Here is a 10,936-nt window from a genome sequence, read left to right as displayed (position 1 = left end):
AGTAGTTCTAGTGGGTCCAAAAAATCCATGTGCAATAGTTCTAATGGCCTAGAAGTTGAAACAATATTTTTAGATTTGAATGAGATTCGTGTTTATTTACCCATTTGACATGCATCACAAATTTATTCTTTTAAAATTTAATTTGGGTAAGCCGATAATCAATTTCTTTTTAATAAGTTTTGAAAGTGAATGCATGCTAATATGTGCAAGCCTACGATGCCAAAGCCAACTAGTCTCATTAATCTTGGCATTCAAGGCTACTAGGCATTGTATGTTTATTTTGGAAAGATCATTCAAATCTACCATATAAACATTACCATGTCTATGCCAACAAATTTAATACCTTCATTAATAGGACTAGTTACAATACAAACTGAAGATTCAAAAATGACTTTGTATCCTTTATCACAAAATTGACTGATGCTTAATAAATTATGTTTTAAGCCATTTACTAATAAAATATTTTCAATATACTTGAAGAGTGATACCAATGTTACCTATATCGATGATCTTTTTTTGCCATTGTCTCCAAGGTGACCATCTCTCCATTTTTAGCATCAAGTGTGATGAATTGGATTCATCACTAGTCATGTGTCTTGAGCACCGCTATCAAGATACCATCTCTGATTTTTCTTTGGGATGCAAGACACACCTATATACAAGAATCAAGTTTTGACTTTAGGTATCCAAATTTTTTGGGTCTTTTTTGGTTAGTCATAATGGTTCTTTTGGAACCCATATTTTCTTTACATTGAAATTTTAAATTTGTTAGAAAAATATGAATAGAATTTGTGTCCTATTCTACCATATTTAAAGCAAGTTATATTTGAAAATTTATTAGATGATGAGTTTACAAAGATATTTTTCAAAAATTTTTTTTCTTTAAAGGATTATATCCAAGACTGGCTTTATCATAAATGCCTTTTGATTGTCAAGTATCATGTAAGTTTATTTAAACTTAAAGTGAACTTTTCAACCATTGATTTTAACTTGCAATCTCATTTTTTAAGTTCAGTTTTCTTGAATAGATTGATTTTTATTTGAAATACTCTCATTTTTTTTAGTAAAGATTGATTCTTTGATTTTAATTTTTGTTCTTTACCCTAGCTTCTTTAGTTCATCAATTAGATTATAAAAAGCTTCATGAAGTTCTTCAAAGGTAAAGTCAATAGGGTTTCAGTAATTACCTCATTTTCATGTGCCATAAGCACAAGTTGGCTTGTTCATTTGAGTCTTCTTCTTCGGAGCTTGACTCATCACTTCCGCTCTCTGTAGCCATCATGGCCTTCTTCTTGTACTTCTTGGGATCTTCTTCAGTTGTGAGTATTCAGACTTAAAGTATCCGATTTCTTGCATTCATAACAAATAAGGGTTGCTCCTTATCCTTCTCTTCCTATGTTTCCTTTTGTAGGTGGCCTCTTCCTCATTCTTATTTTTTTTCTTCAAAAACTTCTTAAACCTTTAGTAATGAGGCCATTTCTTCATCCTGCTCTTCATTTTCTGTATCATCGGATTTTTCATCAGGTTGAGCAGTAGATTTGAGGGTGATTATCCTCTTCTTTTTTATATCTTCTTCTTGGTGTTGTTTCATGCTTAGCTCATGTGTCATCAGTGATCCTAAAGCTCCTCCAAGGGTAGGATATTCAGATCTTTAGCTTCTTGGATTGCGGTCACTTTGCCTCCCAAGTCCTTGATAAAGACTAAAAATCTTTCTCACGAGGTCACTGTTAGAATAAGACTTACCAAGACTTTTTAGATCATTAATAATATCAGTAAAATGAGTAAATATTTCAGTTATTGATTCATCATGCTCCATTTTAAAAAGTTATATTTATGCACAAGCATGTTAATTTTTTATTCCTTCACTTGATTAGTTCTTCATGAGTTACTTCTAATCTATCCCATATTTTTTTAGCTGACATGCATGTTGAAATACGATTGAATTCATTAGCATCTAGAGCACAATATAAAATATTCATGGCTTTAGCATTTAGTTGAGCCATTTTCTTATCAACCTCATCCATTCTTTTTCGAGTTTGGTTGATTCCAACCATCAATTATTCTAATGGGTGTGTGTGGTCTATTTACTATAATACTTCACATATCATAGTCAAGTACTTGAATAAAGATTTTCATCCGAACTTTCAATAGGTATAATTTGATCCATTAAAAGTGGAGGTCGTTTGTGGACTGCCCCTCAGCTAGTGAAGTACCAACTTGAGTTGCCATAGATCTTTAGCTCTTTGATGGTTAAATCAAAGTAGGGCTAGAGCACAAGCTTGATACTACTTTTGTCCAGCTATGCAACCCAAGAGGGGGGGTGAATTAGATTTTTAAAAATTTAAAATTAACTTATAACTATGAGGATTATTTATCAATGAACAGATAAATGTGGAGAGTAAAATTTATGTAAGGTGTAGAAGTTGGATGCAAGAATGCAAAAAGATAAAAAAATTTAAAAGGAGAGCAAGTAAGCACAACACAAATAAAAAGATTTATAGTGGTTCAGTGCTAACCTTGCACCTACATCCACTCCCCAAGCTCCTACTTGAGAATTCAAATCTACTAAACCGTATTCAAACTGAATACAATGTCAGAACCTCCGACTCTAGCTATTCCAAGCTAGAACACTTATTTTTCGGTAAAGCAACCCAATACAACATCGAACCTCCGACTCTAGCTATTCCAAGCTAGAAACTTATTTTTTGGGTAAAGCCAACCCAATACAATCGATTCAAGATTCGAATCAATCTTTCACATTTTGAAACCCTTTCAAAATAAAAAATCAACTCAAAATAGAGTATAACAATTAATCACAAGAAAATATAAATGTAGCTCCTTAATGAGCGAATAAAGCTTTAAATATACTTTACACAAAGAAAGCAAGCTTTTCTGATTTTTCTCAAGATGGTTGAAGACTTGAATGAACTCTTGAGGGGTTGGTGAACTTGAAATAAAAGCTTCTTTAACTTCAAAAGGGCTTTGCTTGGGGTTGAAATGAATGCTTGAAGAATTTTTTCAAAATCTTGTTGATTCCCTCCTTTAAGTGCCTTTTATAACTTCAATGATGGTGGAGAGTAATCTGGACTGAAATAGAGCCGTTAAAGCACATTAAATAGACATTAAATCAGCCAAAATGAGCTAAAACTAGTCGTTACGGAGTTTTTCCATCATAGGGATCGACTCATAGGGTCGACTCATCACAGGGGTCGACTCATGGGATCGACTCATGCACAGGGATCGACTCATGGGGTCAGCTCATATGGCATAGAACAGAAATTGACAGTTCTGTATTTTTGCGTACACAGCCGCAGAGATCGACTCATAGGGTCGACTCATGCTCAGGGGTCAACTCACAGAGTGTGCCAGCTAAAAATAACATCCGTTTAGCCCCTTTTAACATGAGTCGACTCATGGGTCGATTCAAATTTATAAATATAATTTTCTTTCAAAATATACATCCAAAAATATTGAAATTGCCTCCAATAGATTGTAAATCTTCTACTCTTGCTCTTGAGGCTTCCGAATTAGAACTTGATAAAATTATGATTTTATCCCTAAAATATAATAAATCTTTTTTCAAGCTAAAATATTAGCAACCCCCTCAAATGCTTTGTAATCATCAAAATCAATTCAAGGAGCAACAGCTCTTTAGAGTTCTCTTCAAGCTCAATAACCTCCCACTACCACCATCCTAGATAAACTATTTTTCTAGAAATATAACATTCTGACTCACAATCATATTGTGATCTTATGAAAATAGAAGTAGTATTCAATTAATTCTTTTGGATACCTAATAAAATAAGCTATTATAGATCTATCCTCTAATTTATCAACTATCTATCTTTTGATATACACTAGACATCCCTAAGTCTTAAGATAACCTAGACTCAACTTCTTACCATGCCATATCTCATATGGTGTGGTAGAATGATTTTAATGAACTCTATTTAATAGGTGAATTACAGTTAATAAAGTATGTCCCAAAATATAAGATAAATCAATGAAGCTCATAATGGACCTAACCATATCTAATAGAGTTCTATTTCTTCTTTCGAGTATCCTATTGAGCTAAGGTGTTCCAGGAAGGATCCATTAAGAGACTATACCGTTGTTCTTAAGATATTTTAAAAATTTTTGACTGAGGTATTTACCTCCTTGATCAGATTGAAGAACCTTAATAGAATTGTCAGTTTATTTTTCTACTTCATTTCTAAACTTCTTGAACTTTTCAAAGGCTTCGACTTATGTTTCATTAGATACACATCTCCATACCATGATAGATCATCGGTAAAGATGATAAAGTAGCTATAACCACCCCTAGCCTGCACATTAAATGGCCCACACACATCAGTATGTACCAGAGTAAATAACTTGATGACTCTTTTTTCATATCCTACAAAGGATAACTTGATCATTTTTTCTCGTAGATAAGATTCATAAGTTGGGTATGACTCTGAATTAAAACAGCCAATATAGCCTGGTCTATGATACCATAAGTACTTTTGGTTAATTTCATCTCTGGATCTCTTTTAACCTACGGCACTCACTACTTGCTCATTTAGATTCACATTCATATCAATATGCAAGTGATAAAAACTATTAATTAAATGACTACATGCAACTAATTTATTTTATAAATAAATAAAATAAAAATTTTTATTATATTGAAAGTAAAATCAAAATCATCATGTACTAGCACAGTCACGAAAATCAAATTTTGACTAGCTATAGGAACAAAATAATAGTCTTTCAAATCTAATCTAAATCCTGATGGTAATGGAAGAGGATAAGTACCAATGACTTCTGCAACAACTTTTGCTCCATTATCGATCGAAGAATCATATCATCTTCCCTCAATCTCCTACTTTTTATCAGACTCTGCATTGAAGTACATATATGAGCACTTGAATCAGAGTCTAATATCCAACTAGAAGTAAAAAAAAATTATAAGGTTAGATTCAATTACGAGCATACCTTTTGAAGATTTGTCACCCTTTTGATCTTTAAGCTCTCTAGGTAGAGTGGATAGTTTCTCCTCCAATGGCTTTCAGTATCATAGTGGAAACACTTTTCTTTGCTTCAGTCTTCTTCAGAACATCTTTCTTTAGCTTGCTCTCTTTCTTCATGGGTTTACTCTTCTTCTTCCAACCAGACTTTTTCTTGGATAAAGAAGTCTGCTCCATAGTGAGAATAGTGCTCCTTAAACTCTTCAAGATTCCTCAATAGTGATAACATGTTGACCAATTCGGATATGGTGCAATTAAATTTGTTCATATAAAAATTTATAATAAATTGACTATATGAACTCATAAGAGATTGAAGGATCAAATCTATTGTAATTTCTTTGTATATCAAGTCTGAGCTTTTCAAGCTCCTCAATATCCTTGATCACTGTCATATAGTGCTCATGGACTGACTGCCCTTCGTGTATCTTCAGATTGAAAAGTCTCTGGATACTTCAAAGCATGCTGTGCAGCTCTGCTCATCATGCAACTCTTGAAGATAAGTGATCATAGCTCTGACAGTGGGTATATTATGCTAGCTCTGCAATTCATTTGACATAAAAGTCAGCACATAGCACTTAATCCGACTGTCTTCATCTGTCCACTTTTCATATGCTATTTTTTGTTCAGCAGCAAGACGGTTTGGTAACACTAAGGTTCCTAGTCGAGTACATGACTTAATTTTTTAGAAATCAGGATAATCTTGAGGTTTCTAAGCCAATCTTTAAAATTGATTCTGATCAAATGGTTGGATTTAAGGATGTGGGCTAGAGGGTTTGAAGCTGACATGGTTTAACTGCAAGAGTAGAGATTTAAGTTAGATTTTTATACTTTAAATTTATATTTACTCTAAAAACTTTAAGAAGCAAACAATGACTCCCACTATTTTTTGGATCCCTCCACTTTTCAGATGAAAATGAAAATCATAATGCGATAACTGGATTTTTAGTGGATGCTGTGGTCCCACGATGCTATGTAGCTCACCTAACAGTTATTGGTGACATGCACATCGATGCATGGATAATTCTTTACACAGATGTTTCTCTAAGCATGTTGCAGCGATTTGATCTCTTAAGTCATGTGGGCTCATCTAACAATTATTGACTACACTCCTTAGTTAAATCCGACCGATCATTTGCAAGCAGGTGCAAAGCCATCAATCTCTCAGCTAACAGTTATTGAGTCCAATCCCATTCTTATCCTGGAGTAACTTTTTATCAATAGAGTGGTTGCATATTTTTGATGCAACTGAACCACTGTAATCAGTCGAAAAATCAACACCAGTATCACACCTGCACATCTACAATGGTGAAAGATCTATAGACTTAATATTAATGGGAGGTTTAATTTAGGTCTATTTAATCAGACATCATATGACTGATCTAATTGGTATGGATGGAACCAAATCGCCAAGCAACCTTATTCAAGACTCAATCTTCCAAATTGGCTAGGTAAGTAAAGATCGATGGGGTCCCCCTGTTGATTTTCTTAGAAATCAATAAATTGGTCAAATAAGCAAATGAAACTAATTAAATAACTATCTTTCAATTACTTACCTTAGACATAATAGATCAATTGGTCCAAATAGATTAGCTTAAGCGAATCGGCTCAAGCCATCGAGCCAATTAGTCCTTAGGTTAATCGATTCTACATATGAATTTAATCGATTAGATCGACAATAATTACATAATCTTAAACTTAATTGACCTAACTCTAATCAATACTTGACTTAGTTTGATAAATTACTTAATCAAATTAAACCCATAATGTTCAAATAAAAAACTCTAGATGCAATCAAATTATATGACCTAATTTTTGATTTATCCATGATCAAAATTCTCATGCACAAACATAAATTTCAGATTTAAAATTAAATTTTAGATCTAAATTTTTTGCATGATAGATAAGTTTTAAATCTTAAAACTAATTTTAGATTTAAAAGATAAGTATATATCTCATATATATATATATGTAAAATTTAGATCTAAACAAAAATTTAGATCATAAAGATATCATATATCTCATATACAAATCATAGATTATATTGAGACTAATTTTTAGACCTAAATATGTAATCATATATCTCATATATGAATCATAAATTAGGTCAAAAAAATTTTTAGATTTATGCATACATCTATGTATCACATATACATGAACTAGAATTCTATCTAAAACAAATTTCAGATCTATGCATGCCTTCACATATCAAATATATGAACTAAAAATTAAATATAAAATAAATTTTAGATTCAAAACAATCATCAATATATTTCATGTATAAAAAAAATTAGATTTTAATTTTTTTTCAAAAACATGTATGTCAATTTCATGCATATGAAACCTGTGGCTCTGATACTACTGTTAGAATTTCATGTAGGGGTATGCATATGTTTTCAAATTTTTTTTTCTAAATAATATAATAAATAAAAGATTAAAATATCTTTTAATCTAAATCATACATGCATAAAATATAGAACATAAAGATCTACTTCATATGCTGAAATTAATAAATATTGAATTTTATACTGAAATTAAATATGTGATCGAATCATATATCTATTTTATAATTTTTTTTTTCGAATCTGAATTTAGAAGAGAGTAAGTTCTCCTTTAGCTATGTAAATATCTGATCTCTATAAGTATCCACTCAGGATCAGCCTGAAATAGTCTTCTTTGGTGTTAATCTTTCTTCTCTAAAAATAATCACCCTGCAAATCTGAACGAAGTCTGGATCACGATCAACTCTTTGATCCTTTTCTTGATCTTTTTCTTCTTTCTTTTCTTGCTCTCTTTTTTTTTTATTATGAAACAACCAGGGTCTGAAAACTAGCAAGCAAGGAGGGATGCCCAAGCTCCTTTGGGTATTAGATCCAAAGGAAGAAGAGAGGGAGGCATAGAGTGATCTTATAGGAGGTGTGGGCTGCTAAAATCTGATTATAAGGGCCTTAAAGAAGGTTCTTTAAATAGGCAAAAGATTTGAATTCTATTCAAATCAAATAGTCCCTTAATACAAGTCTTACTTGCATTAGGAATCTTTGTAGTCTTAGATATTTGATCCCTTTTAGGAGATCCATTAGGTGCCAACTATTGGAGCCTTTTCACCCACTTTTTTACATACTACATAGGGTTTAGGGATGCCCCATGTTGGTCCCACACACCCTCTATCATGTGGGCATGTCCAACTTGATCAAATCAAGTGGCGCCCAATGCAAACAATCAAGAAAATAGATTAAGATTTTGAACCCTTAAATGCATATGATCCAAAACCCTAGGCACCCAACAATTGGAGCCCAATAAATATAATTTATTAAGGTTATTAGCAGATAATTAATTTGAATTAATCTTATCAAATAAATAATTCAAGCACAAAGAAAAATTGGATTCAATCATGTGCTAGCAGGTTATCCTAAACCCAATAAGATTTCTCTAAACTCAATTGAAATTCATTAATCCAATTACTTATTCTACATCTAATTCTTTTATTGTGTGATCTCATAGGTTTCATTCTTTCTGGTAGTGAGATATACAATTATCTCTATCATAGTATCATTAAAAATTTTTTAATGGGTCGAATGATTTCACTCTAACTCATCAAGAATTATCGATCTTGAGCAATCCTAGTGAGCTCTCACAATCTACCAGTAATATCTAGCAGTGTATAGTGGCAACCCAGTAGAGCCAAAAATAAAATCTCAAAGTATAGTTCACATATGATTCAATCCCTCTATCGTGAGTCCTGACTAGATGGTAGGCCATGATAAATCATCAAACCTCATCATCAGTCATATGATAGATTCGATTAGCTCAAGTCCAATTGTGATCTTCATAAAAATTTTTTTTCCATCCATCACACTGTTGTGGCCACAGACTCTAGACTTAGCCTCTTAAATTTTATAATACTACTCTCTCTATCAAGATCGATAGATTTCATCTAGATGTGTACCTTATGCTATAGTGGACCAACTATCACCAATATCTACTACAAGGTCTCAATGAAATCATATTTATATGTCAATCAAACTCCAGCAATCTCACTATGAATAGTTGTACCATCGTAGTTTAAAGGACCATTCATACAACTACAGCATCGAAAAAATCACTGACGATTGATTAAAAATTCAAGTGACTCATATGATCATGCTTAGTACTAGTTATTTTCTAACAACTATCCACCTCATCGCTCAATATCTCTACACTATAGACTAGAGACTCATCTATCCTAAAGAAATGATCTGTGTGTCGGTTATCCAGACCAATCATCATCCTCATGATGATACTATGACTAGGAGTATTTAAAAATTAATTATACATACCTCTAATTTTCATACTTTAAGAATATGTATCAAAGTATTAATTTCATGACGATTCAAGGATACATCACTTTTGAATGAAAATCAAACTTGCTCTTTTATTGATCAAATTCATATTTTAATATATAAAATTATATCCTAGATTTATTAAATGTTCAGCATATTGGCTTCTAGGACATACATCTGACACTTTAAAAATTTATAATCATGTAATCCAAAACACCCAAAACCTAGACCCAAGATCTCTTGACTAATTGTAATTAATGAACAATTAATAAAGTATTAAGAAGTAATCTAGATAATACCTCTTATGCTAAATTTTCAAATCTCTACAGACACACAAGCGTATGCCCTCCACAAATGATCCATATAAAAATTGCTTCAAGAGCAGAACTCCTTATGCCAAAACTTTGTTTATGAGTTCTAACCAATGGAACTCGGTTTGACCCAATCTAATCAAGCCCACCTTGACTTGGACTTGGCCTCTCTTTCACTTGGACTTAGACTCCTAAATCCTCTCTTTCTTTTCAAATTTTTTCTAATTCTTTTCCTAAACTCTTGTCTTAAAGTGGGGCAGACTTGTCTTAATTCTAAGATAATGTCTTAACAAGACAAGGAAAGAACTATCAGAAAGAGTTGGGAATACCTTGAACTGATCTGCCGCTCCCTATTTATAGTAATAGAAGAGGTGTAGAATGGGTCTAGATATGCTCTTTTTTAGAGTCCCTTAATCAGCATATCAAAAATTAAGAGTCTTATTAGAGAAGGACTCTTAATTTTCACATATGGTGATTCAGTCTTCTCCCACATCCCCTGCAGTACCAACAATTTGGAGATGCCATATATGCCTCAAACCATCTAAAAAAATTCTAATATTTTTCCACATGGTAGTCACTTGAATCAAGATTCTAATAGCATAAAAATCAAAGTGTGACAATATCCTAACCTTGAGAAATATTGGCGTGAAGTCACAACTCTTTACGTTTCTCACTGTCGTGCGCATGCAGAGTTTTGGGCCATCTCACACCTCATCAGGCCATAGCACACTTTAAATTTGTGCCATGTTAATAGAGGGCTGAGAGAGCTACAAGATAGGTATTGAACTTGGATTAATTGGGAGTTTTAAGTTCCCTCAACCGAATAAAACAATTCAGCTTTATCCCCTTAGAGTGCTAGACATGATAGAGTCCTAAGCAATTTGGACTCTATATATGACACCCAAAATGTTGAGAAAAGTCCAATCAAAATACAGATAAATCTGATTCAAGTCAAAACCTAACCCAATTTAATTAATAGCCTAATTGGATTGGCTAATTCAATAAATTTTGATCAAATTAGCTCGATTAAGGAGCTAGGGTTTGTGCCACATATGCTAGCATATTTCCTGGCAACACTAATTGGTTCCTTTGGTCCAACCAACCAACCAAAATCTATTCTTAATTAATTTTTTAATATATGTGATCCTATGAGTTTACATCTAGTCAGCAGTAGGTCTGGATGCATGTTGACATGATTAGATTAGACTCCATCTAATCGATTTAGGTCAAACTCATGTCAACTCGAGTTGTCAAATTAGAACTCTTTCTAATTGACTCATGAATTAATCATTTCAATTCA

The sequence above is a fragment of the Elaeis guineensis genome, chromosome 3 (assembly GCF_000442705.2).
Source record: "Elaeis guineensis isolate ETL-2024a chromosome 3, EG11, whole genome shotgun sequence".
Lineage (NCBI taxonomy): Eukaryota > Viridiplantae > Streptophyta > Magnoliopsida > Arecales > Arecaceae > Elaeis > Elaeis guineensis.
Note: the sequence above shows the minus strand (reverse complement) of the source record.